The 7561-nt window shown below is 31.3% G+C and overlaps 1 long non-coding RNA gene across 1 annotated transcript; it reads right to left on the bottom strand.

Moving 5' to 3' along the window:
• Positions 1–1776: 1776 nt before the first annotated feature.
• Positions 1777–4145, bottom strand: LOC148227977 (uncharacterized). Its single transcript, XR_015811604.1, has 2 exons — positions 3985–4145; positions 1777–3924 (listed from the first exon to the last, which is right to left on the bottom strand). It is a non-coding gene; the product is annotated as an uncharacterized LOC148227977 (long non-coding RNA).
• Positions 4146–7561: the final 3416 nt, after the last annotated feature.

Genomic DNA, 7561 nt, shown 5'->3' with positions numbered 1-7561 from the left:
AGAAATTTGTGCGAAAAAATTGAAAGAGTTGAGAGATGTCCTTACGGAGTATGTACCAGATGATAAGAAGATCATTTCCAAATTAAGAGAAAAATATTTGACTGATATTATAGTTATAACGAAGATTGGATCATTCCCTATTTTTTCTTTTCGCGATGCTCAAGCTTAAGTTTTATCCATAGCTTAGTATGAAAATAAAAAAGGCACTTTGGAAGAAGAGCACTTGCGCGTAATGGAAGCTGCTGCGGCGATTATTAGAGAAGATATTCGATCTTCTGTTGTTGAGACCAAGTCTTATCCGCCCCCGAGTAAAATATTAATGAAGAAATTCCGAAAACTTTATTACATTTTCTGCAAGAAGTTATTATAAAGAACAGAAAAGGAAAGACGGGGCATTTTAAAACGAAATACACAGCTATAAGTCATGCTATAATGACTTCCATACGAAAACGGTCCTTTTCTTTGCAGTTATTAATAAGCCTATCTGTATTTCTTCATAGAAAAAATACAGATAGGCCAAACATCCAAAAATCTTTTGGATGTTTTGTCAAGTTTAGGTTTTTTCGCTTCATATAGTGATACTGTAAAATGTTAAATTTCAGCTGTTTATCACCCACAGCCTCGTAATCAACCATCATAGTCAAGTGCCTTAGTACAGTATGCAGCAGATAATGCAGAAAAATATTTATACTCTTGATGGCTATAATACTGTTCATATAATGGGAATGATAAAAATAATAACTCCAAAATCTGAAGTTATATCTGATGACCGCATAAAGAAATTTACAACAAAACCAAGTGCAAAGGAGTTAGCAGCACTATCACATATACCCCTTCTAGTGTATGAAAATCATGTCGTACCCGGATTGAGCAAGAGATTCAAGTTCAAAATTTTAATGATGTAGAAGAACTAACCGAACAAATTTAAGGTAGTTGATTTGTTGTGGAAGTACGGAAAGTGGAAAAATATCTCACCGTTGCCAGGGTGGAATGGATTTATTGAACAACTTACAAAAAACAATGAGAACTTTGTAACTTCTCAGATTCTGTTTCTTACTTTTATTCATCATCCTGTGAGTAATATAGACACAATTTACACTACATTACAGTGTGCTATAAACACTGCCAAGAAACATGAACAAAGAACATACTTAATAACTTTTGATCAGCCGTTGTACATAAAATCACGTGAAATCGTAGCAGCTTCAGATGCTAGCTCAGACTTGTCCAGAGTAGTTGTGAAACTAGGAGGCTTTCATATGCTTATGTCTTTTATTGGATGCATAGGGTATATAATGAATGGAAGCGGAATCAAGGAAGCTCTCAGTACAATTTATGCATCGAATTCTGTGGACAAAATGTTGGATGGTCCCGCTTCTGCAAGAAGTATCAGAGGCCATACGTATTACTTTTTGCATTATCGATGATGATTTTTGAAGATATGGAGATTGAAAGTTATAATGCTTTAGATAGGTTCATTCAGCAAATAACAATTTGCGATGTTTTCTACGAAACTGTGGAAGAATGTACAGTTAACTCTGGCTCCGTAGTTTACATAGCGTTATCCTATAAACCAGCGGTTTCCAACCTTTTTGTTACTACGCCTCCCCAAAAAAAAAAAAATTTTTCCGCGCCTCCCTTACCTTTTATTTTTCTAATAGATTAAATAATATAGACACGTTTTAAATAATAAAAACTTTATTACATAAATAAACTGAAAACCACAATTAACAGAATAATAACAAGGTTTAGTTATAACATACACATACGTGTATATTTATTTTTATATATAAGTTTTTTTAAACAATTAAACCAACTACATCTATCGCATAAAAATTTAATGCGACGGTTTTTGTTGTTTATTAGCACAAAGCTTATCAAATCTTGGGGGCAATGTGGAGAGTGCCACTCGTATCTCTTTTTCGACTACTAACCTGTTGCGATATTTAGTTTTCATTGCAGCCAGTGCCGAAAAGCCCGTTTCGCATAAATACGACGTTACAAACGGTAGAAGCACTTGCATTGCTTTGCAATACAAAGATTCATACTCTCCTTTAAGATTCATCCAAAATTGAATTAAGGTTTCATTTTGAAACTTTTGTTTTAGTAGGCTATCGCATGATAATTCTATAAGTTTTTCCTTTTCAATGGTTGTCAGCTCAAATTTGTCGTTTTCATCGTCGATAAATGGATTCTGTACCCACAAAAACTTTGAGAAATCAAGATCTTTAAAATAATTTGCAAAATGCAGCACTAGACCATCCAAGTGTTCAATAAAAAGATTCTTGCTTGTTTCAATATTGGCTGTGGCCCAGAAATCTTTTGACAGTGAAAACATGTCCAACTCATTCTTTTGTAAATTTGACTTCCATAACTTCAACTTTTTAATGAAAGCTTTTACTTTGTCTTTTTGAACAAGTGGATGCATTTGTGATCCCTGCATTGATTTATTCAAACTGCTCAATTTTCCAAAAATTTCAACTAAATAGGCAAGTTTAACAAGCAAATTATCGTTCGTCCACAAATGTGCCTCTTCGTGGTGATTTTCTTCGAGAAAGGCTGTTATTTCTTCTTTGAGTTCAAATACCCTTTGAATCGCTTTTGCACGAGATAGCCAGCGAACTTCACAATAATACAGAAGTGAGGTATAATTAGCTTCCATATCTACACACAACTTTGCAAACAGCCTAGATCTCAAAGGACTGTTCTTAATGTAGTTTATAATTTTTGTAAAAATGTTGTTAAGTTCCTCGCTCATATTTTTTGACACTAGAGCTGCTCTGTGAAGCATACAGTGCGTCCAGATAGCATGTGGTGCTTTCTTTTTAACTAATGCTTGAAGACCTGCTTTGTGTCCGGACATTGAGTGAGCTCCGTCAGTACACAGTCCAATACAATTACTCCACGTTATGTCGTTTTCTTTAAAAAAACTGTCCATTATATTAAAAATTTCAATGGATGTGGTCTTTCCAGGAATGGGTTTGCAAAATAATATATCTTCTAATATATTATTTTCCACAACATATCGAACATATGCAATTAAATGGGCATCTTTAGCTATATCAGTTGCCTCATCTACTTGTATGGCGAATTTCGAAGTACGCAGCCGAGAAACTAATTGATCGCAAATATCTTCAGATATATCATTGATTCTTCTTCCGACTGTATTATCAGCAAGCGGAATTTGTTGCAACTGTTTTGCATATGATTCGCCGAACATTATTCGAACCATATCAATAGCTGCTGGTAAAATTAGAGTTTCTCCTATTGTATGTGGTTTCTTACATTTTGCGATTCGGTAAGAGACATGGTACGAAGCCAATAATGCATTTGGTGATACAGAAAGAATATTTTTGAACGTTTGCTTTTGATTATTAAGCTCATCCAATTTTCTTTCAAAATATTCTATGGACTTATCAACGTATTCAGAATGTAGAGTTTCATGGTGCCGTTTTAATTTGACTGGTCTCATACTATCTGAAGCCAAAACTTTCGAACACAACAAACACATTGGTGAATCCTAATGATAAATAGGATGAACTGTATTGTCTTTTCTTGGGAGCTTTACTTCCTTGTACTTTTTTGATTTTATTCCCACTAGTATCAGCATCAGTATCTTCATTATTGTTGACTTTTCTCTTGTAACCACTCAAAAATTTATCCATTCGTCTAAAAAATATTTTATTGATATAAATTAAAATCAATGATAGTTTAAATAAAAAAAAATGAAGTTTAAAATATACTAACGATTATTTTCAAGAAGAAATCACGTCAGAAACAATTAAAAAAAACAATATCACGCCCGCCGACACGCTTCAGTTGACACGAGTGACATTTAAATTTGAGGTTATTGTTTTATGCAACTAGCGGTCGTTTTGTGTATTACCGAAACAGAGCGTTTGCAAACGCGCCATTTTTAAATTTCTCCGCTCCAGATAATTTTTTTAATAGGAATTAAATATATGTAAATGTAAAAAAATGAACATTCATGCACTGAATTTTCACTGTTACGTTAATATATCAAGTTTTATTCATTTGTAGTTATTATGGTATAGAAAATAATTCATTAAAAAATGTTGGCGCCTCCCCTGGCAATAGTCCGCGCCTCCCCTGGGAGGCGCGCCTCCCAGGTTGGAAACCGCTGCTATAAACGGATGCGCGCTTCCCACTCCCCGCGCTATATCTCGAAAACCATTAACCATACGAAGAAATAAATTAAAACAAACTTGTAGAAAATTTTATTTTCTATAAGTTTTGTGAAACATTTAATGACATGCGACGCTAAAGAGGCGAGATATTTGCAAAAAAACGATTTTTATGACCTTTGACCTTTAATATCTTGATTAGCAGACACGATATCTTTTGAGACTTTTCACCATATATTAAGAACGCCAAAACAAAGGTCTGTGCAAAATTTCAGCTTGTTATCTTTCATTCCGAGGTTAAACCCTTATTTGACTGGACTTATATTTTTATACTTATATTTTTGCCAAATTGTGGTATTAAGGATAAGGTTTTCTTGCTACAGTATTGAGTTAAATCTTTGAAGAAGAAGTTTTTCAAAGACCGGAAGCAGACTAATTGATTTGTAACCAATATTGCATTAAAATAAATGGTATGAATTTAATGCATTTCTCTGAATTTTTTTCAAAAAAATTAGAGAGGAAAAAATATTAAATTATATAGCTTTTTTGTTATACCAGAAATTTACAGGAAACTCTTCTATGTTAAGTTTAAAATAATCATATTTGATAAAATATTCAAATTAAATTGCCCAATAAAATGATATAAAGATAATTTTAATATTGAGAAATTAAAATATACGACTTAATATAAAAAGTAATATATTTTTTTTATTTATATTCAATTATTATTTAATATGTTTTTCTTCCATTTAGAAACTTTTCGCAACCCACGACTTTACCAAGCGCTGATCTATATAAACATATATAGCACAAGACACCTTATAAGGCCAACACATAATTTAGAACTTAACGATCGACTTCCGAACTTTACAATATAATACGACAACGTTAAATTTAACTCGCTTCCGAGCTTTGAACCTTCGGCGCGTACGCAGGCGGTAAATTTTCGTCACGAGTTTAATTAAAGGCTCCGCTCGTAATTTTCGACTTGGTTATCGTTTTCTCAATTTGTTAAAGTAATGAAGCGAGAGCCATGAAAAAAATTGCTATGATTCATGGTTGTTTTTCCGCGATCGCGTGACAAATCATAGGTGAAAAAGCACCGTAGCTGAAGTGGCGTGATCAATAAGCAGTATCCACCTTTGGGTTACTCGTCGGGATTTATTGTAAGAAATCACGCCACTAAAAAAAATATACAGATAATATAATACACAATAACCATAATTTTCATAGGAAATTGTGCGCTGTTTGGTGTTGATTGCAAATTTGGCCGTTTGGCGTGAGTTCAAGTATCTTGATGGCCATAGTTGACATTGTTGTTTAGATATGCAAATAATCTGAATAATTTGATTTGGTGCTGCTATTCAGCAATAGCCTGATTACATTTTATTTTTATCAGATTGATACAAATAGCTTTATAAGCATTTGGTATATAAATATAAATATTTTTTTTTAATGTCTCTTTCAATTTTTATTGTAAGTTATATTTATCGTATTTTTGATGTAAATTTTATATTTGTTTCCATTTTTTATTTATCTAATCTTCATTGATTTTTATTTTTTTTTATAAAACGAAGAATATTGTAATTTAATTAATTATTGTTTTTTACGATTGTTTATTACTTATGATATTTTTTAGTCTCTTTTTTCTGCTTGAATAATTGTCGTTTTTATATTTATTTATTTAATTTTTTTTCTTTATCTATTGCAGTTTTATTTAAAATTTAGAAAAAGTTATATTATAGATTAAATTTTGTTTTGGTTATTGATTTTTGTATGCTTTTAAGCCACATTTTTATATTAGCAATGGACGGAATAGCGCAGTCCGTAACGTCTCATATTAGTAACTCTGAGGTTGCGGGTTCGAGCCTCAGCAGTAGCACTCTAATTTGTATGTATAAAAAATACTCTATTATTACAAACCGATCCATTAATTGATTGTAAAGTATACAACACAATCATTTTTGATTAATAAAATATATGTCACCGATTCCCAGACTTTCAATCTGGTGGTTTAATAATTACTTATAGATCTTTTCATGATATATAGTTGGTACAGAGTTTCCCCGTTGTAACGCATTGGGCTCACGCTTGTCAGGCTACAACGGATGATTTAAAAAAATAAAAATAATCTCTTATTAAATAATTTAAAATCAATTTGGTAACATATATTATTATCCTTCCAAAAAACGGGAACATATATGTATGTATATAGATTTATTTGATGACTAAATCTTCCTCTTGGCAAAATTTAATTAGCCGCTCGCCCCTTTCATTGCGATCACTTAGTCCGAAGCGTCTTGTTATTTCCGATTTTTGCATTGAAGAAACATATAATGATATTAGTGCAGTGTATCTTTATCAGCTACAGTAGCGTATATTCGTATTATATTAATTTGAATCAGATTCTTTATTAGTTGTATCATCATTTATATCACAATTTATGTATTTATTGCAACATGACAGGTGCTAACTTAATACGTTACAACGGAGTAAATATAATCAAACTACAAATTAGTAAGACACCATAATAAATTCAAATCAGTGCTTACTTTATTTTTAATTAATTTTTTATTACGATATTTATCCGTGAGATAAGGAAAATCTATAAAAAAACTCATTTGTGATAATCGATCAAAATTATAATTATAAATTATAAAAATATTATAAATGAATAATAACAAAATTAGAATTACATAATTAAGAACGGAATAGCGTAGTCGTAACGTAACGTCTCAGACTAGTAATTCTGAGGTTTCGGGTTCGAGCCCCCGGCAGCGGCACTTGAAAATTTATAAATAAAAAATACGCTTTTATTAAAAAAAAACCCGGCTTCAACTACAGTGACATCTATTGATGGCAAATCATAATTTCAGTCATCGATTCCTAGTCTGGTGGTCAATACTTACTTGTAAGTATTCATTATGTCTGATTGAAGATTAATAAAATAGATAAATAATCACTAATTATGACCTCCTATACACGATTAAAAATAAAATGTGATTCAAACCCAGATTTTTAAAGTATTATTTATTGACTTATACCACTGGTTCTTATTTATAATAATCATATTTTGTACAGTACAAAATTTAACATGATTTGCATTGCTGAATTATTATTTAATTAATACCGAAATACTCAATTATAATATTAGTAATTTAGTATTTATAATTTAAATGTATTTTCTGTATATTACGGAAATATATACGAGTAATTTTTGTTATCAAATATAATACGATTGTGATATTGAGGACATTTTGTGACTATATGTATGCCTTTAATAAATATTCCAATAACAGAGGATGACAAACTTATTTGCAGTTTCGATACCACTGGTATAAGTCGGTGATTATTATATAATAGTCGGTGTTTTAAGGTGAAGTTACTTAATAACGATTTTTCTATAAATAATATTT

The sequence above is a fragment of the Plectrocnemia conspersa genome, unplaced genomic scaffold, assembly GCF_051122295.1.
Source record: "Plectrocnemia conspersa isolate PC_06_02 unplaced genomic scaffold, ASM5112229v1 ptg000012l, whole genome shotgun sequence".
NCBI classification, from domain to species: Eukaryota; Metazoa; Arthropoda; class Insecta; order Trichoptera; family Polycentropodidae; genus Plectrocnemia; species Plectrocnemia conspersa.
The sequence above is the reverse complement of the archived record's forward strand: the minus strand, read 5'-3'. Positions and strand labels throughout refer to the sequence as shown.